We start from the raw sequence: 25,630 nt of genomic DNA on the forward strand, positions 1-25,630 counted from the left end.
GTGTCTACATGCTGTAATCCCCTGGTGAGCTTTTGAAAAATGCTTGGGCCCCACCCCAAAAGGTCCTGACTTCATTGTTCTGGAGTGTGGCCTGTGAATCAGGATTTTTAAGAGCTCTCCAGGGACTACTAACATGTCTCAAAATAGAACCCAACTTGGTTCTGTTTATAACACCAACTTCCAGGATTGGTCAAAGTAAACTAGCACGATGCCTAGCAATCCCTTTTACACTAGGGAAAAGGGTTCTATTTTCTTTTGTTACTGAAAGCTCGGCCTCTCTCTCAGTGCACTGGTGCCGAATCAAATCCCAGAGACAGAGTTTCGGGTGAAGTAGAAAAGGATAGCTTTCTCGCTTCGCCAGGCAAAGGGCTTCTGCCTCGAACCCCAGAGGATACGATGAAGGGTTCTTTTTGTTTTTTTTTTTGTTTTTTGTTTTTGGCTGTGTTGGCTCTTTTTTGCCGTGTGGGCTTTCTCTAGTTGCGGAGAGCGCGGGAACTACTCTTCCACGTGGTGCACGGGCCTCTCATTGCGGTGGCTTCTTTTGTGGCGGAGCACAGGCTCTAGGTGTGCGGGCTTCAGTAGTTGTGGCACGCGGGCTCAGTAGTTGTGGCGCATGGGCTTAGTTGCTCCGTGGCATGTGGACCAGGGCTCGAACCCGTGTCCCCTGCATTGGCAGGGGGATTCGTAACCACTGCGCCACCAGGGAAGTCCTGATGAAGGGTTTTATAATACTGGTTCCAGGGTGAGGTCTCTGACAAGATTAGGGTGTGAGCAGGGCTTGCCCTCCCTGAATCTCTTCTCAGGTGGTCTTGATGAGCTTCTCTGGTCCCTTTAATCTTGCCTCAGGTGGTTTCTTGGCTGCTCCTCCTGTCGATTAGCAACTGTTCAAATCCGCCCTTTGGAACTCAGGGAAGGTCATGGAGGCTGGAGTCTTGCCTATAAGAAGTGGTGGACAAAAGGAGGCCTCCATGCCCAGGCCCCACTTGGTTTCACTTTCGAGATGCAACTTCTGACTCATTATTCAGGATTTACTGAAAATCTGGTAAATGTTATTTGTAAGAACATTGTTGCTTGTTTAATTATATGTACACGCCAAAGGTACACTGGTGGAGTTCTCAATTTTTGAATCACATAACAGTCACCTGGAATGCTTGTTGACAATGCAGATCAAAATCTCCAGAGATAGGCTGGAAAGAGGACTTATCAGTCTGCATTTTTAAGAAGATCCACAGGTGATACATTTATGAGATTATGGTGAGCATACCATGAAAGTAGATCTGGCTAAGTACACGCATGGGTAGCCATCTAACTGTCTATATGGTTGTATGAGGTTGAAGAAGATCAGGATATGCCACCCCAAAATATGTCACTTTGACATAAGGTTTATTTTGAGCTGAAGGCAATTGACAATCAACAGATGCAGAAGAGTTCTCCAGCCTCCTCTTATCTGCCTAAAAGCTGGCATAAATTTCCCATTGTGAAGGTGTTTCTTCCCTTTCCTATTACCCCCTCCCCTACTCCCTACCAGGAAGCAACTCATCACCAGGGATAGAGAGTCTACACCCACCTAGATAAGTTTTCATAAACAAACCTTACTAAAATACACCTTATCTCCCATTAGTTACCTAACTTATTTCCTAGTCACTTCCCTAGGATTTATCATCACTGGAAGCCCAAATCCTCTTTCTTTTGTTAAAATGGTATATAAGCCCCCAGGTATAACCACTTCTTTGAGTTTCACTTCTTTTCTGGGAACTTCCATGCATGTAAATATTAATAGGAATTGTGTACCTTTCCACCTGTTAATCCATCTTTTATTTTTTTAATTCACAGGCCCCTAGTACTGAACCTAAGAGAATAGAGGAAAAGTTTTTCCTCCCTGACAAGGTTCACATGTAGGGCTACCCTATCCACCAATACCTCATTACTGGACTGGCTATGGTGATTATAATTTCTACTCTGGACTTGTATAGTCGGGCCACTCAAGATGGCTGTTCTCTTACTCTCTCTACATCCCCTGCACAAAGACTGTCTGCTTCACCTACACCGTACTCACCCGCTGCCCTTCCTAAAAACTTGCCCCAGGCCCCAGCTAATGATTGTTCTAACTGTAAATCGGAATGTCTCCACCTGATAGCTGATCAAAGGGGAGGTGAGGGGCGTGCCCTCTGCTATTTTCCCTGGTAACCAATGAGCCCACCTGACCTCAATTCCCCCTATAACTGCTAAGCTGCCCCTCCCCCTGGGAGCGAAGACTGCCTCCCTGGTTCTGCCTGCCACCTGCCTCACAGGGTGGGGTGTTGCTCTAGGACCTTGCTTCAGACATGTAAGCTCCCCCTGTCCATGAAACCATTGTCGTTGACTCCAGGCTCTTTCTTTGGTCTTGAAGCTGGGCAGGTCTAGGGCTTGTAGGCCTGCGGGATGCAGCCCAACAATTGGCAGAGCAGCCAGGAGACTCAAAAAACTCCCCTGAGCCCGGAGATGTCAGGAAATAAGGACGGGTGAATGGAAGGTTGCAGGCGTCGCCCACTAGCCTGGGGGGCCCAAGCGCTGCAGGGGTAATCCAGAAGGTCGCGGGGGTGATCCCGGGGTGGCCGCCCACTAGTATGTGGGGCCCTCTGGTGACTGTCCTTGGTTAACGGGGGCCGCCAGGAGAGTATTGAGAACTCACAGACACCCCCAAGGCTGTTGCGGAGATACTGGCCGTCATTACGGTGGGAAAAAAAGATTAGAGACAATAAGGCGGTGGCCACAGCTGTGGGCTGGCAGTTGCTTTTTATTTTAAGAAAGGCCACAGAGGCTGAGCTAACAGCTGAGGTAAAGGTTAACTTGAATGCTGATTCCTGTTCCTCTGAAAGTGAGGCATGTGAATGTGAGCGAATGATATGTATTATTGTTTATTACTGTTATTTCTTTAAACTGAATTAGCTATGTAGAAACGGAAAAAAATCCCTGAAAATGGCCAAGACGGGAATCTTTTGACATTCTAAAACTGGCTTTTGCATACGCCATCAGAGGAAGTTAGCTTTCTAGAAGGCATTGCTATTTCTGTTTTTGGGCTTTTGAGATGTAAATGATCTACTTGGGCTCTCAGGATCTTTCATCTAATCCTACGTGATCTTTAAGAGTGAAGGAAAAAAAAGAAGGCCTTTTAAAACTGTATAGGAATAATTATGTTTTGGGAATGTCTATGTAAAACAGTCTCTCCGTATTTTGGTAAAACTAAATTAAATGAAGAGAATTCATTGACTATCTGGATAGTCATTTCAAATAGGATAAAATACTGGAGCATTAATTGCTGGGCGGGTCTAAATTTACCTACCTTGGCCTTCTTAGGAGAGGAAGACTCAAGCATAAGTTTTCCTGCTGGTATGACAAACAGTTCACAATCACTTGCTTCTTGCTACAGATTAAGGTTTTTAAGGGTTAAGATGATAATCAGTCATAATTCTAGGTATTGTAACCAAGTTTCTTTATCCATTACATCAGAATCAGGTGTTTAACTGTGCATTTTAGTCTTTTATCATTTATAGATAGATATTGTACTCTGATGCTTTTGCAAAAGTGCTTCATCTTCAAGAAGATTCATAGGAAGGACTTTTTTAAAACTGAAGTATGGTTGATTTACAATGTTGTGTTAATTTCTGCTGTGCAGCAAAGTGATTCAGTTATACATATATATGTGTGTATATGTACATATATATATATGCATTCTTTTTTATATTCTTTTCCATTATGGTTTATCACAGCATATTGAATATAGTTGCCTATGGTACACAGTAGGACCTTGTTGTTTATCCATTCTATATATAATAGTTTGCATCTGCTAACCCCAAACTCCACTCCATCTCTCCTCCACACCCCTCATCCTTGGCAACCAGAAGTCTGTTCTCTATGAGTCTGTTTCCGTTTTGCAGATAAATTCGTTTGTGTCATATTTTAGAATCCATATATAAGTGATATCATATGGTGTTTGTCTTTTTCTTTCTGACTTCACTTAGTATAGTAATCTCTAGGTCCATCCATGTGGCTGAAAATGGCATTATTTCATTCTTCTTTATGACTGAGTAGTATTCCATTGTGTGTATTCCAAGTAGTAGTCACATCTTTATCCATTTATCTGTTGGACATTTAGATTGTTTCCATGTCTTGGCTATTGTTGATAGTGCTGCTATGAACATAGGGGTGCATTTATCTTTTTGAATTAGAGTTTTCTCTGGATATATGCCCAGGAGTGGGATTGCTGGATCATATGGCAACTCCATTTTTAGTTTTTTGAGGAATCTCCATACTGCTTTTTATAGTGGCTGCACCAATTTACATTCCCACCAACAGTGTAAGAGGGTTCCCTTTTCTGCACACCCTCTCCAGCATGTGTTATTTGTAGACTTTTTAATGATGGCCATTCTGACTGGTGTGAAATGGTATCTCATTGTAGTTTTGATTTACATATCTCTAATTAGAGATGTTGAGCATGTTTTCATGTGCCTTTTGGCCATCTGTATGTCTTTGGAGAAAAGTCTGTTTAGGTCTTCTGCCCATTTTTCATTTGGGTTGTTTGTTTTGTTGTTGTTGAGTTGTGTGAGCTGTTTGTGTATTTTGGAAATTAAGCCCTTGTTGGGCACATTATTTGCAAATATCTTCTCCCAGTCCATAGGCTGTCTTTTCATTTTGTTTATGATTTCCTTTGCTGTGCAAAAGCTTATAAGTGTGATTAGGTTCCATTTGTTTATTTTTGCTTTTATTTCTATTGCCTTGGGAGACTGACCTAAGAAAGCATTAGTACGATTTATGTCAGAGAATGTTTTGCCTATGTTCTCTACCAGGAGTTTTAGGGTATCATGTCATATTTCAGTCTTTAAGCCATTTTGAGGGTTTTTTTGTGTGTATGGTGTGAGGGTGTGTTCTAACTTCATTGATTTGCATGTGGCTGTCCAAATTTCCCAACACCACTTGCTGAAGAGACTGTCTTTTTCCTGTTGTATATTCTAGTCTCTTTTGTCTTCTTGTTAAAGATTAATTGACCGTAGGTCAGTTTAAGCAGGAAGCCTTTCAGCTTTTCGCCATTGAGTATTATATTGGCTATGGGTTTGTCATAAATAGCTTTCATTAGGTTGAGATATGTTCCCTCTATACTCACTGTGGTAAGAGCTTTTATCATGAATTGATGTTGAATTTTATGAAAATGCTTTTTCCGCATCTATTGAGATGATCATGTGGTTTTCGTCTTTTGTTGATGTGGTGTATCACATTGATTGATTTGGGTATGTTGAACCATCTTTGTGAACTTGGGATAAATCCAACTTGGTCATGGTGTATGATCTTTTTAATATGTTGTTGGGTTTGGTTTGCTAATATTTTGTTGAGAATTTTTGCATCTATATTCATCAAATATCTTGGCCTGTAATTTTCTTTTTTAGTGACATCTTTGTCTGGTTTTGGTATCAGGGTGATGGTGGCTTCATAGAGTGTCTTTGGGGATAAGTAGGACTTTTGACAAATAAAGGTCTCTGATAAATTTCAGATGATAGTGCTGAACTGGGTAAGAAAGTAAAGAATCCTAATGGAAAACCTGATGGTTTCATAAAAAGTTAACAAAAGGATTGGTTACTGAGTGAACTGGTGAATATGGTTATGATTTTTATTGTTTTTGTCTGGAATATTACTGGCTTTGATCTGTGTTTTACAGATATAGGGAAGCCTTTCTCAAGTTAGTTATGACTTACAACAATTGAGTAAACTATACCTGTGGGTAGAATTGAAACATTTCTCTTTTCTCTCTGCCTGGGCCCTCCAGAAATTAAGAGACTTGGGTTCCCAGCAGCCTTATTAGGCAAGTGGGAAAAACTGTCTCCTGGCATGTGCAGGAATCTCGATATTTTGAGAACCTCTAGAAGAGAGAAATCCACTGAGGTGGAGTCTGATGGCTTTCCTGGCCTTGAGAGGCCTTTTTTGAATTCAGCCTGAGGCTCCATCTGAGGAGTTCCACGAGAGCCAGCTTGGAGTAGCCTGTGTGGTCAATTGACTAGGCTTATTTTGTGAACAAATTAGTCTTGATTTGGCTGTGTTTGGTGGAGATGAGGGTAATTTTAGAGAGAAAAAATGTTATGTTTCAGTGGATAGTAACTTCTAGTTCTGCTGAGGTCTGTATTTATGAAAGCTATTGTGTTAGCCATACTTTTGCCCTGAGATTCAGGATGGAAAGAGAATTCTCTCATGAAGTTGTCAGAGTATTACTACTCTGAGATGATATATCATGAGGTGATATATAACACTATTTGCTTTAAGTCTATTCCTAAAAGCGCATGTACAATGTTAGTGTAACAATTGGGTATAATTGATAAAATGTATAGCCTCTAAAATGTTCCCCCACTGACATACCTCTGAGCTTGTGTGATCAGTTTTCCCCTTATGTGGATAACTAGGCAAATATGAAGAAGACCTAGCGCTGAGGCACACGATCTGGACATGATCTGGTCCCAGGACAAATACTTTGGTCTATCAAAAGATTTGCAATCAAAAGGGGAAATGATAGAAAAATCTTCACATGTGGAAGTCATTCTGGTTTATACATCATTTAACTTAAAGTTTACTGACCTCAGTGGCCTGTTTTGTGGTCTGTGGAACATGCATTGTGCATCTGCTTTGGCCGTTGTGGAGGGGAATGCATTTAAAAGTCAAAATGGGAAAAAAAAAAAAAGTCAAAATGGGGTAGCTGTAGTTCAGACATCCAAGGTAAAATGAGGTGACCATCGTAGATGTGTTTGGACAAGTTCCTGTATTACTGAAAACTTGAGTTTTCTGAACTGTATTGCAGACCAGGACAGAAACCACAGGCAGGTGTGGTATTTTGCTTAATGGTCATGATCTCCCCTGTGTTGGGCCTGTTAAATGTCTTACATTTCTTCCCTAGCTTGAGCGGAGGAAATCTATTTGAGGTTTGAGCAGCAACAATGGCCTCACTGCAAAATAAGTCTAATTGCTGGGTCTACAGCGAGATGCTCTTGTCGTCCTCCTCTGGACTTCCATGATAAATTGACCCAACTAATGTGACCACGTGGGGATGACTGACAATGGGGGGAAAAAACTCTTACCATCTTCCTGTCCCACATATCAATATGTCAGAAGGACCCCTGTCGGTAAACGTTACTGTATAACACGTCATACACTTTGCCAGGGTGACTGCCCGTCAGCCCCCCTGGGCTACATGGTGTGGAGTGGAATAGGCTGGCTTCTGGACATACAAGTCCAGTTAGTGGGATTAACTGTCTTTTTTTGGATAAACCTAATAGGTTTACCCCTAATGGCACCCAACATAACATGGGGTGGACACCTAAAGGGCAATGCAATCAGACTTTTAATGTAACTGCTGACTCCTGGGTAGGCCAGTAGGATGTTTCCTTTAAAGCCAGCGCCTTCCCCTCCCCATGGGACTCTCTGGGTTTGTGAAAACCAGGGACGGCTTTACCTTTCTTATAACCGGACAGGGCATGGCCACCATTGACTCCCTCTCCATTGACCTGGTAAGCGCTTGGCTCCAAGATTTGCCCACATCCTGGCGAATGACTGGTTTTAGCATACCTAGCTATCTTACTCTTGATTCTTTGGCTGCTGGTGTCTGTATTGCATGTGTGGTATCTGGTGGCAGTGCCCCTCTACATACCTGACCCCAGGGATATGGTAGAAGAGCAGTGGACCAAGGTTGTAAGGGTTCTGCAGGGTATGTAGGGATGGAGCGTATGGTCCAGCCACTCAAGATGGCTGTTCTCTTGCTCTCTGTACATCCCCTGCCCGACCAGGGCCTGCTTCACCTACACCCTATGCACATGACTGACCTTCCTACATACTTGCCCCAGGCCCCAGCTAATGACTGTTCTAGCTTTAGATCAGAACTTTCCACTATGCTCATCAAAGGAGCAGTGAGGGGCACACCCCTCTGCTGGTTTCCCCTGGTAACCAGTGAGCCAACCTGATGTCAGTTCCTCCTATAACTGGTAAGCTCCCCTTCCCCGGGGAGAGAAGACTGACACCATGTTCTGCCCACCATCCACTGCACATGGTGGGGTGTCACTCCAGGACCTTGCTTCAGATGTGTAAGCTCCCCCATCCATTAAACCATTCATGTCTCTGTCACTGACTCCAGTCTCTTTGATTTTGCAGCTGGGCAAGTACAGGCCTTGTAGGCCTGTGAGGTGCAGCTTAACGGACTTACTGCTAAGATACAGGGTCTTTTTCCCAACAGGGAAAAAAATGCCAGTATGTTACTTGGAAGTAAGGCATTGTCACTATTATTCACCACTGTCAGTTCTTGTATTCCCTATAAAATACATAGGATATGGAAATAAAGGAATGGAATCCAAATAAAAGATATATTTTGATAACAATAGAGTCAGGATGTTCTAAAAAAAATAGCACACAAACAGGAAGAGCAAGGCCAGGGACTTGGACTCAATCAGACAGCTGGGGAAAGGGATGCGTGTGGAGGTTACTGGGGTAGGAGAATGGGCAGAGAGGGAAGCACCTGTTCCAGTTTGGAGGAAAACAATAAAAAGGATTTAGGAGGGAGTGAGGGCAGAAAGACATGCACATTCACCTATATCAATATTTGGCCTCTTGCTAAATAGTAACAACTTTTATTTATTAAAGGCAATGTGTATGCTAGGCACTGTACTAAGCCTGTTACATTGACTCATATCAATTCCTGCAATATCTCTATTAGGAATGCTCCTGGGAGGGGGCAACCCTCTAAAACTCAGAAACATTGCATAATCTCCCTAAAGCTATTAATAAAGACCAGGGTTGGAGTATGAACCAGCCTAGTACAATTCCAAAACCCTCTCTCCTCCCTAATATCTTCCATTAAAAAGAAAAAGGCAAATTAAAGTTTTGTGGATGAAGAAGAAAAACTAGCAGAATCTAAGCTCCATTTGTTTTAACCGTGGTGATTGGATTAACTCATCAACATTTGCTGAGAATTCATGAATTGTTAATGGAATTGTGGAAGTACTATCACCTTTGCTGTTGTCTGCTTGAATAGAGCTCCTTAATTTAACTACAGGGTATTTAAATTGTTTGGCTTCTCAGAAGCTTTTAATAGGCCTTGACCTGGAAATTGGCCAAGAGCTCTTGATAATAGAGTGGCCACTACACCGAGAAAGCTTATTTCTTGTACTAGTAAGAAGCAGAGAAAAAGGGAAAACTGTCACCAATATTGCTTTATTGGTCCAGATTATGTGTCCTGTAGATTTTAATGGTGGACACATATTACCATGAAAGTAGACAACAACACAAAAATGTCCTCATTTGAGAAGTAAAGTAGCTTTTCAGACTGCACAAGACTATAGAAGTCAGATGCTCTGACTTCTTCCTCTGTACTAGCCCTTTTTTAAAAACACTAATGGAACCAAACAGCTCAAGGGCATTATAAAAAAGCAAATGAGACTCATACTCTAATTAGAAACAATTTGAACCAAAGAATGTACATGGTGGCCTAGACTGCTTCATGAAATTGAATAAAAAAATAATGACTTGTACGTATAGGGGCACATGAATACTTACCAGTGATACTGGTAAAGTAAGAATTATGCAAAGTTGCATTTTTAGTGTCCCAGAGAAAATATGAATGAATAAGAAAAAGAAAGAAGAGGAGAAAGTATGAAAAGGAAGATCTGTTAACATTGAATACCCAGGGCAAAATAAGTTCATTGTACCAAGCAAAGGACAAGAAGAGATCTTAATTATTATATTTAATTATTATTTAATTTAATTATTTATTTTAGTTTAGTTTAAAAAGTAATCTCAAAGATGATGTATTAATCTTCCTCAGGTAATTATCATGATAACTCACATGTAGTATTTCTTTTTCTTTGGCAATCTATACTAGCACACAGAAAAATCAGCTGGAATTCTAATGAATTCCTAGGCTTTTGTAATCAGCATTTTAGATATTTAGATGACCTCACAGGTCATCTAGTCCAGTGTTTAGTAGTAGAGTAGTCTAGAGACTACCTGAGTCAGGATTGGTCAGAACGATTAATAAAAATGCATATTCCCGGAAATCACACCAAACATACTAACTCAAAACCTCTCATAGAAAAGAGTCATAGCAGCTTACTAACTTTGCGTGTATACAATGTTTTCTTTATTTACAGATATCATGGGAGACTTACAGAGGAATACCCAGGCCCTGCCTTCTCCCATCCTTTCCCCAATTTCAGAGGACTTGGTTAAAATACCTACTGTTAAGGACTGAATGCTGGTGTCCCCCCAGAATTCATGTATTGAAGCCCTAAGGAAATGTGATGGTGCTAGGAAGTAAGGTCTTTGGGAGGTAATTAGGTTTAGGTGAGGTCATGAGGATGGAGTTATCATGATGGGATTTCTGTTATAAGAAGAGGAAGATAGACCAGAGCTTCCTGTTTCTGTCATCACCTGAGGACACAGCAAGAAGGTGGCCATCTATAAGGCAGGAAGAGGGCCTTCACCAAGAACCGAATCTGTTGGTACCTTGATCTCGGACTTCCCAGGTTCCAGAACTGTAAGTAGTAAATGTCTGTTGTCTGTTTAAGCCTCCCAGTCTACGGTATTTTGTTAGGGCAGCCCCAGCTAATACCCTCACGCTGAGCTTGCCTTCTGTGTGATTTTCTGTAACTAGGACGTAGTTTTGCCCTTCTTCTTATATCTGGCGTCCATAAAATGATTATCATAAAATGAATTTTTGTTGCACCTATTCCTATTTCTTATCAGTGGGACAATGTCAGAATTATGTTGGAATAAGACATATAGGCATTTGGAATTTGTAAGTCCTGTGCCTGTGAGATTTTAAGTTTTATGAAGTTCATACATATGAAAGTTAATCGTGTGTGATCTTTTAAACCCGGCAAGGGGCACAGACAGAATTTAAACTCATTTCTGGTTCAGCACTTCTTTTTCACCTGTATAATGCCATTTTTAACAATTGTGAATCTATTATATAATGTATGCCAAATAAAGATAGTGTTAGGGTATTTGAATTAAGGGCAACTACTACTGTGAAGGTCCATTAAGCTGTTGTTGCTGTTTTTAATTCAAGTGAAAAAAATTATAAAAATGATTTGTTTCAACATTTCAGTAGAGGATTACAGACTGGAAAGTTTCTTAAAAATAATATGGCCTCCTTATTTTACAGATGAGGAGAAAGTAGATTAATAATCTGCTGCTTAGTCATGAAAAGTGTTGACACCTTAGTTGCCATAAAAGGCTAATGAAAAAGATGGGGGATGAATTATTATTTATTTTTGGCTGATAAAACATATCAAAAGGCTATTAATAAAAAACAACACCCCCATTCCATTGTCAAAGATAAGTGTGACATCTAAATAGAAAATACTTAATGTTTTTACAAAGAAGACCTAGATCTGTTGGAATAAAGAACATGATGCTTACTTGCAGAGGAAAACCACTGCATTAATGGCCATAAGGAAAAAGAATTCATTAGTAGGTGGATTTGAGCACCATGTATTCCTTATTAACAAAGAGCAATGTTCACAAAAACTAGGTCTTCCTTCAGCAAACATTTGTTTAATATCTACCATGAGTTAGAACGTGCAAGAACACTTGAAAGTCAGATTGCAAAGAGACAGGTTCCTAGGCTCTAAAAACATGCCAGAAAAAAGATAAACTAGAATCCCATGTAAATATTTCTTAAAGAAACTCAAGAGTGGGACAGTACTAATAATTAATAACTATTAACTATGTTACCTTTCAAAGACCTGTTTTGCACATTAGCTTGTTATCCCCCCTGTGAGAAAAATACATCTTGAATTCCTTTTAACCGACAACAAGAAAAGTGAGGCCAAGAAATTATGTGATTTACTTACAGCAACCAGAAGGATAAACTAGTGTTAAAATTTTTTTTATCCAAAACTTGAAAATGGGGCGTGGAGCATTATCACCTTCCAATGTAATAAAGGCCATTGGATCAAAGGCCCACCAAGGACTATTTAATTCTCTAAGAGAGTGTACTTGTGCTTGAGTTTGCTATTTTACTATTTGATTAGAGTACAGATACTGTAAATGACATGTTAACTTATAGATTTTTGTTTGGTAGAGATGATAACGACAAAGATTATGGTTTAATTGTCCTGTTGGAAATTAACTACTTTGTATTTAATATTCTCCCCCCTACTACTCCCAAAATGCCTGTAAGTAACCAGTTTCTCAGAGTGGTCTTTGAACAAGCTTTACCATCTTAATGGCTCCAACATTAATGGCTTAATATATCTATGACAAATATTTATTCTGTATTTGTATGAGAGTCACTTTTGCTTTTTGATAATTATACTTTGACACTATGCAAATGATTCAGAAATTTATTGAATTCCATAATTATGACAATTAAAAATGACATTATTACTCTGAATTTAAAAAATAAAGTATTCTCTAGTTCAGCACCCAATAATTAAATATCATTTGTATTCTTATAGCATTGTCTGTGACCCTCATTGTATATTCAGTATGGATCAGTGACTTTTTCTGTGTACAATTTCTCACCCTAACCAGATTTTAGACTATCCCTCTTGTTTGCATCCCTCAGGCCAGAGGGAAATATGTAACATTAATGTGCACAAGGCCAATATGTCCAAATTAGTATTTACAGTGGAAGTTTAGACAGTTCAAACAAAATAGAACTGGAACTGGCTGTTAGAAAACTGAAAGAGAGAAATGGTAAGATTTACATGTTTCATATATCTGTAAGTCTATATGTCCAGACTAGTTTGAAGAATAATTTAAGATTTCAAGGACCAAAAAAAAAAAAAGCAAAAACAAAAACTTCCACCTATAGCAATGTAGCACATATTCAAAGCTGAGAAGAATAACAAAGAAAAGAAAGTGAGAACTTCAATCAAGATTGGAAAAACAGGCTCAGAATGACAGATATTGACAGATATAACCAGGGTTCCAAGTTAAAAACTGATCACAGAGTAAAAGACTTCCTAGGTTTGCTGTGGCTATGTAGAGAAATAAGGGGAAAAAGGCAGCAGAACTAATGACTTCTTGACTTTCAATATCATTATATTGCTGTTAGAACATAAACAGTCTATTTAGCCTTTTTCTTTCCTCTGTCCTTCTAAGTCCTGTATTAGTGTAAGAAGTATTATACAATCAAGATATATAGTTAAATTACCAAGTTTTTGCAATATCAGTCCAAAAAGTTCGTGGAGATCCCATTTTTTTCCTTTAAAATGTTTTAGAAAGATAGAGGTGACTGGACAGAAGAACATTTGGTAAATGGTCAGATAGTTCCGGCAATAAAATTAATCACTCAAAAACAGTCAAAATTATCTTCCAAGCTTTATTTTCAGAATATGCAGTACAGAGCTCTCAGATATGAAACATTCTCAGCACTAAGACATAGAAGATAACATGCAACCCAAGATATCAAGCATAGTTAATTAAACAGCCTTCATGAAAAATGCAAGTAAACAATTGTTTTAGAGCTAGCAAACAGCCTTGTATAGTTTTACTCATTTCACATTTGCTTATTTCACAAAGACATGGTTTTTCTTGTGATTTGTTATAATGCCAAATTGCATGCTGGGAACACACATAACAGTTTTCCAATTTAGCTAAATATTTATACAGTTTTATTACAATGTTGATTTTTGTGAATTTATTAATTAAATATCTCCCCTGCAGCCTTTGCTTAGTTTCTCCTTTTATTTCACAAATGTAGTCAATTCACATTATCTACACTAATGCTAAAGAAAAATAACACTGGTATCTTAGAACAAAGAGGATCCAGGAGTGAGTAAGAGTATCATTTACTGTCATGTCAACCCCTAAACATACACATAGCATCCATCTTTACCCAGCCTTAAAACTTTTCTGATTTTGCCCTATAGGACCATATGGAGGAAATGTCTGAGGAAATGGTGAAATGAAAGAGAGAATTTGTGAACTTGGCTGAAAGGTAGGAGGATGATAGTGTGTGTATGTGTGTTTGTATTCGTATATATTAACAGTACACTTGCCCAGAACATGATGAACCAGGATTACATCATAGAGGGTACAAATGAATGTAGTGTTCTAGATTCTGGTTAGGGAAATAAGATAAAAACAGGAAAAATTAAAAACCACTTGATTTAATCACTTGATTTGAATCCCACCAGGAACCCTAGAGAAATCTCCCTGCTGTTATAAGTATCTGCATTGATACCAGTGTTCTGTTATCAATGACCTCTTTTGTAAGCCCATTGCCCACAAAGTTTAAGTGAAGTTTTTGTTATTCCAGTGTTTTGGCCACAGAATAAGAAATCTTCAGCGTGTTCTGGAGCATGTCTACTTAATCAGCTGCAATGACCGGCTGCCCAGGTCCCTTTGATTTCATGGCAATATCCCATCTCCACTGTCTCACCCTGGTGACAGTCATTGTAGGGTTCCTGTTGGCTCTACTGTCCTCTGCTGGTGCAGCCCAGCATTTTCTTGTCATGCCTTCTCTTAGGTATCCAGGTCATCCACAGCCCTTGGAGATTTATTTAACAAATGTTTAAGAAACATTGGTCTTTCGCAGGCATTGGTGCTAGCCACTAGCCACCTTCTATATCTTCAAGAGAAACTTCCAGGAGTTTTCAATCTGGCTGATGCTCTCAGCAATTCCAGCTTACCCTGCAATGCTAGCCTCAGGGTTCCAGATCTACTGGGAGCTGCTCCTTAGACTAACCCCTTGTTTTATAACTCAGCCCAGTCTGCAAACACAGGTCACTGTAGTGGGGTCACTATGACTCTGAACGTCACTTATCTCTTACTCATTCTAAATCTTAGAATGATGTATAAAGAACAGAAAAAGTAAAATCAAAAGCTGTTTTTGAAAAGAACAATAAAATTTATAAAATTCTATTCATAGTATCTGAAAAGAAAAAGAAGATAAAAATTGCCAACTATCTGTACATCCTGTAGATACAGAAAGTAATAGGGGGATTTTATGAACAACTTTATACCAATACATTCAACAGCTTATATTAAAAGGGCAGGTTCCTCAAAAGACATAAAATGCCAAATCTGACTTGAGAAAAAAATAGAAAATCTGATTGCTTTTATCTTTTAAGTATAGTTGTCCCTTGAACAATGTCGGGGTTAGGGCTCCTAACACCCCTCACATTAGAAAACTCACGTATAAATTTTGACTCCCCCAAAACTTAACTATCAATAGCCTACTGTTGACCAGAAACCTTACCGATAACATTAATAGTTGTTTAACACATATTTTGTACGTTATATGTATTATATACTCCATTCTCACAATAAAGTAAGCTAGAGAAAAGAAAATGTTATTAAGGAAATCACTTTTACAGTACTGTACTGTAATTATTGACACCATTAAGTTTTTGTCTGCTTACAAGATAAGTTGTCTGTCAGTACCTACATCAATACTGCCTTATATGATACAAAACAATGTAGATGTTGTATGTATTACTAACATTAGACATCAAAAATGAAAAGATAATGTGAAAGAAATTCATATTTATTTGCAGCTATAATGATTCATGCATTGCTAACAAGCAGCAAGATGATTGTTTTATGACAGCCTAGTGTAATCGATATGAGTGCTTCATGATAACCTAGCCTATACGCTAATGAATGTATCATTATAAAATTTTTATGGTATACAGTATTACAGTTATATTCATAATAAAATATTGGAAACATCGTTAAATTTTTTTAAAAAAAGACTTACCTATGATGATAGGCTGATATGTAGTTTTTCCAATTACAAGAAAGAGGCATACTATACAGTAGTGTAATTCTTTAAAAGCAAACTTACAAAACAGTAAGAAAAGTAACACATTATTAACTTTATATTAAATATCACTTGCCCTGTGCCTATGCAAGGATAGACTGTTCACTGTGACGTTGATGATGATGACACAAAAACAGATCTTGCCATGCAGTTACTAAATTTTCACATGAGTACACTCACACACGTGCACAACAGATAAGTTTATTAACTGTATGACATGAGGATTATTTACTATTAAGTGGAAGTGGATCATCATAAAGTTCCTTATCCTGTCATCTTTACGTTGTGTAGGCTGACGAGGAAGAGGGGTTGTCTTGCTGTCTCGGGTGGCAGAGGCAGAAGAGGTGGAGGAGGTGGAAGGAGAGGCAGGCACACTTAGGGTAACTTTATGAAAATACATTGTAATTTCTCTAAAAATGCTTCAGATTTTTCATTTCTCTAAAAGTGTTTTTATATGGTACCAAGGCTTCTTCCACTGTTTGCTTTAGCTTCAGTACCCATATCATGTTGTAAAAGAAGTCAAAAGCAGTCTTGTATAATTGGAACCCTTCTGCCAGATTGTCTAATGTCAATTTGTTTTCTGGCACTGTTTCTTCTGTATCTTCTTCCTCATCACCGAGCACTGGTTTCAAAACGCTCATCTCCATCAGGTCGTCTTCTGCTAATTCATCTGGTGTGGTGTATATTAGTTCTTGAATTTCTCCAAAATCTGTATCTTGAAACCCTTCACACAGCCCCTCTCTTTTTCGCCATAACCACAATACCTTTCATGATTTCCTTGACTGGCTCTTTTGTAAATCTTGTGAAGTCACACACAACATCTGGACACAGTTTTATCCAGCAGAAATTTATTGTTTTTGGCTTGATGGCTTTCATGGCTTTTTCTGTAACAACGATGGGATCTTCAGTGGTGTAATCCTTCCAGACTTTCACGATACTGTCTCTATCATGAAAGGGTTCTCTTCATAGCATTGACAAAGTTTTTTACAGAGTACTGTGTATAATGAGCCTTAAAGGTCCTTATGACCCGCTGATTTAGAAGTTCAATTAATGACACTGTGTTTGGATGCTAGTAGACTACTTCAGTGCCTTTGGTGTTGAACTCTTGGGGTTCTGGGTGGCCAGGGGCATAGTCCAATATGAAAAGAACTTTAAAAGGCAGTCCCTTACTGGCAAGGTATTTCTTTCTTTTCTTTTTTTTTAAATCCACAATGTCCCTTTCTTTTTTTTTTTTTTTAAATAAATTTTATTTATTTATTTATTTATTTATTTATGGCTGTGTTGGGTCTTCGTTTCTGTGCAAGGGCTTTCTCTAGTTGCGGCAAGTAGGGGCCACTCTTCATCACGGTGCGCGGGCCTCTCACTATCTCAGCCTCTCTTGTTGCGGAGCACAGGCTCCAGACGCGCAGGCTCAGTAGTTGTGGCTCACGGGCCTAGTTGCTCCGCGGCATGTGGGATCTTCCCAGACCAGGGCTCGAACCCGTGTCCCCTGCATTGGCAGGCAGATTCTCAACCACTGCGCCACCAGGGAAGCCCCTGGCAAGGTATTTCTTGACTTCAGGGACAAAGCAGCCATAGAACCAGTCCAGAAAAAGGGTTCTCGTTGTCCAGGGCTGCTTGCTCTACAACCAAAAGACTGGCAGTTGGTGTTTAATCTTCTCCCTTCAGGGCTCAGGGGTTAACAGCTTTATAGATAAGGGCAGTCCTGATCTTAAACCGGACTGCATCTGCACAAATGAGTAGAGTTAGCTTATCCTTTCCTGCCTTAAATCCTGGTGCTTGCTTCTCTGCTTTACTATTAAATGTCTTTCATGGCTTTTTTTTTTTTTTTTTTTTTTCCCACGAATGGGACACCTTTTTCTGCATTAAAAACCTATTCAGGCAGGTAACCTTTCTCCTCAGTGATTTTCTTAATGGCATCTAGGAACTTGTCTGCTGCCTCTTGATGGGGAGAAGTTGCTTCTCTTGTTATTTTGACTTTTTTTTTAAGCCAAACCTCTTTCTAAAATTACCAGACTATCCTTTGCTGGCATTAATTCTCCAGCTTTAGATTCTTCACCTTTCTTTTGCATTAAGTTGTCACATAATGACTTCACTTTTTCTCAAATCATATTAGAGTCTATAGGTATGCCTTTCTTATAGCAATCCTGTACCCACATAAATCTGCATTTTCAATATGAGATAAAAAAGATATTTTGCAAAAAGTGCAAGGTTTTCACACCTGCTGGCCTAGTTGCAGCAGCAGCTTCACAAATTTCCTTTCCTTTTTCTTCCTTTCTTTTTTTTATACAATGGTCTTTACACTGGATTCATTTATCTTGGAATGGTGGGCAACTGTAGCTGCAGACCTCAATCTATGGCACATATCAAGCAATTCAACTTTTTCTTATAATGTCATGATTTTTCTCTGCTTCTTGGGAGTACTTTCAGCATCATTTGTGGTACTTCGTATGGGTCCCATGGTGTCATTCAAGGTTTATGGTATTGCACCAAACACGATGAAAAATATAGGAAAATCACGAGAGAGGACTTTTTACTGTGATACACAATTTAGTAGAGAGATGAACTGCTCACATGGAGATGATTAGCCACACACTGTGTTTTAAGTGGATACTCACAACACTTGGCTCACCACAATAGCAACAGGAGGTGGCTACAAAATTATTACAGTAGTGCAGTATGTACTATAGTTAATTTTATGAAGTTATGATTTAACACTATATATTTACATTTCTTTGTTTTTCTCAGTGGTGAATGGCTTGATGTAAGTCTATGAGTGTTTGTATAAGTTTTGATAAATTTTAACTTTTTATAACAGATTTGTTTATTTTTTTATAGTAAATGATAAAATAGATGAGTATGTACATATATTTTATGTATTCACCACATGCCTTTTTTTTTTTCAATTTTTTTTGATATTTCTAGGCTATGCAGTTCTCCTCAAGTTTTTTCAAATTGTCACAAATCTAAAAAAAAAAATTCCAATATGTTCACTGGAAAGAATTCACATATAAGTGGACCCATGCAGTTCAAACCTGTGTTGTTCAAGGGTCAACTGTATAAAGAAAACTCCAGGCTCAAAGTGGATCAACAGTAAGTTTAATAAACATTTAAGAGTAAAATAATCCTAATTCTATACATCTCTCAGAAAATAGAGGAGGAAACTTTCATCAACTCATTTCATGAGGCTGTTACAAGAAAAGGAAACTATGGAACAGTATCCTTCATAAACATAGCCACAAATGTCCTTAACAAATATTGAGCCCTCTTTTGGTTGGATGAGGTTATTTAACTAGATTTGGCCAATGATTATGAGAATATATATATCTCACTTCTCTGTTGAAGCATTTATTGCTGATATGAAACTCTCCAAAACTATTTTGTTCCCTCTGCTACATTCCAGAAGCAACTTTTGAGATAGTAGTTGTTGGAGGACAGAGGAAACAAAAAGTACCCACTGAACTGAGAAGGGTATCTTGAGAACAGAAAGACAAGGCAGGCAGCTCCATGTAATCAATGCATCAGGTTGTTTGTTTTTTTTAATGTCTTTATTGGAGTATAATTGCTTTACAATGTTGTGTTTCCGCTTTATAACAAAGTGAATCAGCTATATGTATACATATATCCCCATATTCCCTCCCTCTTGTGTCTCCCTCCCACCCTCCCTGTCCCACCCCTCTATCTAGTCGCAAAGCACCAAGCTGATCTCCCTGTGCTATGCGGCTGCTTCCCACTAGCTATCTATTTTACGTTTGGTAGTGTATATATGTCAGTGCTACTCTCTCACTTCATCCCAGCTTACCCTTCCCCCTACCCGTGTCCTCAAGTCTGTTCTCTACGTCTGTGTCTTTATTCCTGTCCTGCCCCTAGGTTCATCAGAACCTTTTTTTTTTTTTAGATTCCATATATATGTGTTAGCATACGGTATTTGTTTTTCTCTTTCTGACTTACTTCACTCTGTATGATAGACTCTAGGTCCATCCACCTCACTACAAATAACTCAATTTCGTTTCTTTTTATGGCTGAGTACTATTGCATTGTATATATGTGCCACAAACTAGTGGTTACCAGTGGGGAGAGGGAAGGTGGGGGCAAGATAGGGGTAGGAGATTAAGAGGTACAAACTACTAGGTATAAAATAAGCTACAAGGATATATTGTACAACACAGGGAACATAGCCAAGATTTTATAATAACTATAAATTGATCATAACCTTTAAAAATTGTGAATTACTATGTTGTACACCTGAAATTTGCATAATGTTGTACATCAACTATACCTCAATTAAAAATAAATAAAAGCAATTGGAAAGGGGAAAAAAAGAAAAGAAAACACGTAGAAAGGAGCAAAAGAGATGAGTTTAAGTTTTTAGTTGATTCTGGGAGACTACACAATACATTTTACATCCTTATTATTTCTTTCAGTGGTATCTCCTGTTCTTATTGCTCTGTGTAACCAATGGCCAAAGGTCCAGTTTTGCTTTATTATTCTTACTTTTAGTTCTGCCTTGATATTTTCTACACACTTCCTGCTATATCTACCTAGATATCTTCCAAATCAATTTCCCAATAAGGGACATTATTCCTAAATTTGAGAATTGATGAAAGATTTATGGGTCTTACAGCCTCCTAGTTATTCTCAATCCTCATTATTCATGGATTCCATATTTGCAAATTTGTCTACTCACTAAAATTTATTTGTGACCCCCAAATCAATACTTGCATCACTTCTGTGGTCATTCATGGACATGCATAGAGTGGTGAAAATTTTGAGTTGTCTGACATGAATTTTCCCAGATGAGGTTAAACAAAGTGTTGCTGTGCCCTCTTGTTTCAGCTCTTGTTTTTGCAGTCTATTTAATGCCACATCTTATGCTCATTTGTGTGTGTGTAGGGGTGGGGAGGGGGTTTGGTGATTTTGCTGTTCTAAATGGCCCCTAAGCATAGTGCTGAAGTGTGGTCTACTGTTCCTAAGCAGAAGAAGGTTGTGATGTGCCTTATGAAGAATGTATATGTTCTAGATAAGCTTTGTTCAGGCATGAGTTATAGTGTTGTTGGCTGCAAGTTCAATGTTAATGAATCAATAACATATATTAAATAAGGTGTCTTTAAGCAGCAATATGCATAAAACAAAGTTATATATTGATCAGTTGACAAAAATATGACCAGATGTTAGCAGGAACCTAATCTTATATTTCTCCTAGGAGCAATGGTTCAGTGTCTGCTAATGCAATGTTCATGAGGATATTTTAGAACATTACCATGAATAAAGAGAAACAACTGTATTTCCTTCTGAGAATCCCCTTGTGTCTCACATAAAACATGCTCAAAAAAGCTCATATACTTCTCAACAAATAAAAATACTCCTCATTTTTTACATCTCACTTGTAATATATACTCAAAAATGTTCAAAAGTTCACTAATTTTAAAGGCAGAGTTAAATGATTTTTTTAATATATGTACACACTTGAGAAACTACCAACTATAGCAAGATATAGAACACTCCAATAAAGTTCCCTCATATCCCTTCTCAGTTAGTATCCCCAACCTGAGGTAAGCATTCTTCTGACATCTATTACCATCTATTTCGTCTGTTTTTTGAATTGCATGTAAATGGAATCACACTGTATGTACACTTTTGTGTCCAGCATATTTTTTATCAATGTAAAGTCTATGTTAGCAGTTGTATTTATTAGTAATGCATTCATTATGTATTACTCTGTAGTATTCCATTGTATGAATTAATCAAAATATATGTATCCATTCCCCAGTTGATAGACATTTGGGTTACTTCTAGTTTAAGGCTATGATGAACAAAATTGCTTTGAACATTCTTGTGCATATATTTTTCATAAATAGATACCTAGGACTGGAACTGTTGTATGTTCCTCCATCATAAGATAGATGTAGGTTTAGCTTTACTAGACATTAATAGTTTTCTTAAATGGTTAAATAGTTTTCCTTCCATCAGCAATGTATGAGACTTCCAGTTACTTCACATTCACCAACATTTGCTCTACAGATTTTTTTTTAAATATTTTAACCATTACAATGAGTATGAGATATTCTCTCATTGTGGTTTTAATTTGCATTTCCCTGAAGACTAATAATAATATTGGTCACTTAATATTTATTCATTTAATTAATTTACTGGGTTTTGTGTTCTGTTTAAGAAATATTGCTTATTCCAATGTCATGAAAGTATTCTATGTTATATTCCGGAAGCATTACTGTTTTATCTTTTAAATTTGGGGCTTTCCAATATGGATATCCAATTGGTCCAGCACCATTTACAGGAGAGACAGTCTTTTCACTTTTGAAATTTATTTATTTATTTATTTTTGGCTGTGTTGGGTCTTCGTATCTGTGCGTGGGCTTTCTCTAGTTGCGGTGAGCGGGGGCCACTCTTCATCGCGGTGCGCGGGCCTCTCATTGTCGCGGCCTCTCTTGTTGCGGAGCACAAGCTCCAGACGCGCAGGCTCAGTAGTTGTGGCTCACGGGCCTAGTTGCTCCGCAGCATGTGGGATCTTCCCAGACCAGGGCTCGAACCCATGTCCCCTGCATTGGCAGGCAGATTCTCAACCACTGCGCCACCAGGGAAGCCCTCACTTTTGAAATTTAAATGAAATGAATCTATTTGTCTTAAATCAGTTGCTCGTGTATGTATGGTGTGTTTCTGTACACTTTTCTATTGCATTTGATTCTTTGTCTATCCCTTTCACTAATATAACATTTCTTAATTGTTACAAATTTCTAGTAAGTCTTAAAATCTATTACTCTATGCCTTACATCTTTGTTGTTTTCAAAATTTTCTTGAGTATTCTAGATCTTTATGGGTTCCCATACATTTTAAAATCAGCTTTTCAATTTCCTGTGGAAGTTTTCTTCTGAAATATTTATTGGAATTATATTGAATTGAGTTCAATTGAATTGAATACTTAGATAATTTTGCAAATAACTAAGGTCTTAAAAATATTGTCTGGATATTTATTCAGATATCAAAAAATTTTTATTTGAGTAGTATTGACAAAGCTATGGAGAACTTTTTTTCTTTCTTTTTTTTCCTTTTCTTTCCTTTTTCTTTCTGGCCCCCTCCCCCCCACCGCCCGCGTAGTTAGGGCTTTCTGAGGCAAAGAAAACTGAAACCTGGCTAAAACATAAGCCTTGGAAATGAAATGATAACCAAACAGATAGTGAGAACTTAAGAGATTTACTTTCACAGAGGTATGTTTTTATTTCAAGGGGATTCTTCCTGGAGCCAGGGAGATAAAAATCTTGATTATAAACTCAAAGATGCTTGTCTTATCTTCCCCTAAAGACTTTTATTTACATTCTAAAAGGTAATAGCCCAGAATCATTCCCTTTCTCCTCTCAAGGACTGTTTACAATAGGGAACTATGTCTTCTCTACTCTCTCAGAAGGGAAAGCTATCCCTCTCCTATTTAAACTTCCAGATTCATATTTTTATGGTTCTTTAGCCTACAGGACAGACCGCAGTACTGGTAGGGTGACATCTAATCTGTTTCTTTTCCAGAAAAGAAAAGAATTGGGGCAAATGGGAATTGATATGGTTAGTGCTATAGGTATATAATCTATTCCTGCCCTACAAAGCTCATGCCTATTTTCAGACAATACAAATAAATATAGATACTAAAAACTTGTCAGTGTTTCATACTTTCTAGTGAAGAAGCTTTTCATATCTTCATAGGTTATATCTAAGTAGTTGATGTTTTAAAAATTCTAATATAAGTGATATCTGCAAATTTCTTTTTTCCACTAATTTATTGCTATTATATAGAAATCCAAAAGTTTGTTAGTAGCGTATAGATATCCAGTTGATTTTTGTAGATTTGTATATATTTTGTATATTAATTGTATCCATCAGCCTTTCTAAATTCACTTACTCATTTAACAGTTTCTTTGTAGAGTATTTGTTTTAATCTTTTTTCTCCCCCTGCCCCCATCTTTTTTTTGGGGGGGGGGTGTGGAACGGATCTTGCAGTAGTGACTAAGACCTCCATCACAATATTGAATAGAATTGTGCTTATATTCAGTTTGTCTCGTTCTGGATTTTGGGGAAAAAGTATTCTCTGTATCTCCATTTAGTATAATGATAGAAATGGGTTTTTCTAGATACCCTTTTTCAGATTAAGGAAGTTCTATTCTGTTCCTTCCTTCCTGAGAGGAATAATTATGACGTGAATGGAAGTTTAATTTTTTTTAAGTTGTTTTTTCTATCTATTGAAATGCTGATGTGATTTTTAAAATTTATTTCGGTAACGTGGCAAATTATATTATTTGGTTTTCAAATGTTAAACTAATGTTGCATTCCTGAAATAAAAATCAATTGTAATGTAAAACAACTATATATGTATATATATATAGTGGTTATATATAATTCGTATATATTCATACATATTCACTGCTAGACTTATTTGGTAATATTTTGCTCAGCATTTCAAAATTCATGTTCATGAGAGATATTGCCTATAATATTACTTTCTTGTGATGCCCTTGTAAGAATTTGGTAATTTGCTATCAGAATTATGCTAGATTCATAGAACAGATTGTGAAGTCTTTCATTTTTCTCCATTGTGTCAAAGAATGTGCATAAGATTCATAGTATTTTTTCCTTAAATATTTGGAATAATTTGCCTTTGAAATAATTTGCCTTTGAAATCATCTTGACCTGGAGTTTTCACTGTGGGAAGGTTTCAGTTACATTAATAGGAAAAAAAATGATTACTCAGATTTTCTATTTCCTTTTTTTTTTTTAATTTTTTTTTTATTTATTTATTTTTGGCTGTGTTGGGTCTTTGTTGCTGTGTGCGGGCTTCCTCTAGTTGCAGAAAGCGGGGGCTACTCTTTGTTGCAGTGCATGAGCTTCTCATTGCAGTGGCCTCTCCTGTCATGGAGCATGGGCTCTAGGTGCTCAGGCTCAGTAGTTGCAGTGCACAGGCTTAGTTGCTCTGTGACATGTGGGATCTTCCTGGACGAGGGCTCGAACCCGTGTGCCCGGCATTGGCAGGCGGATTCTTAACCACTGAGCCACCAGGGAAGCCCCTCTATTTCCTTTTTTTTTTTTTTTCTTCTTTTTCTTTCTTTTTTTGTCTGCATTGGGTCTTCGTTGCTGTGCGCAGGCTTTCTCTAGTTGCGGCGAGCGGGGGCTACTCTTGGTTGCGGTGCACGGGCTTCTCATTGCAGTGGCTTCTCTTGTTGCGGAGCAAGGGCTCTAGGCGTGCGGGCTTGAATATTGCAGCACACGGGCTCAGTAGTTGTGGCTCGTGGGCTCTAGAGCGCAGGCTCAGTAATTCTGGCGCACGGGCTTAGTTGCTCTGTGGCATGTGGGATATTTCCGGACCAGGGCTCGAACCCGTGTCCCCTGCATTGACAGGCGGATTCTTAACCACTGCACCACCAGGGAAGTCCCCTATTTCCTTTTATATTAGTTTTTTTGAGTTACATTTTAAAGGAATTTTTTTTCATTTTATCTAATCTGTTAAATTTACAATATCCTCTGATTTTTAAAAATGCATGTAAAATATCTCCCTCCCTTTCAGTAGTGATGTCACCCTTTCCATTCTTGATAGTGTAATTTGTGTTTTCTCATTTTTTATAATTTGAGGATCAGTCTTCCAAGGGGTTATCAATTTTTAAAATATTTTCGAAAAACTAAGTTCTACTGATTATCCCTATTGTATGTCTGCTTTCTATTTAATTTTCTTATATTCTTTTATTACCTCTTAATATTTTTTGGTTTAATTTATTCTCTTTCTACCTTCTTGAGATGCAAACTTCATTTTTCCATTTTTCATTTTTCTAATATATGAATTAAAGCAAGCAGTTTCTCTCT

At 38.1% G+C, this 25,630-nt stretch overlaps 1 long non-coding RNA gene across 1 annotated transcript in view; it reads left to right on the forward strand.

Moving 5' to 3' along the window:
- Positions 1-6,702: 6,702 nt before the first annotated feature.
- LOC309631806 overlaps positions 6,703-25,630 on the forward strand; it is a 71,481-nt gene continuing 52,553 nt past the window's right edge. The window contains exons 1-2 of the long non-coding RNA XR_014246565.1: positions 6,703-9,826; positions 12,295-13,951. This is a non-coding gene — a long non-coding RNA (uncharacterized lncRNA). The remainder of the gene's footprint in view (positions 9,827-12,294; positions 13,952-25,630) is intronic.

This window comes from Balaenoptera borealis, assembly GCF_965194805.1.
Source record: "Balaenoptera borealis genome assembly, chromosome: 7".
NCBI lineage: Eukaryota > Metazoa > Chordata > Mammalia > Artiodactyla > Balaenopteridae > Balaenoptera > Balaenoptera borealis.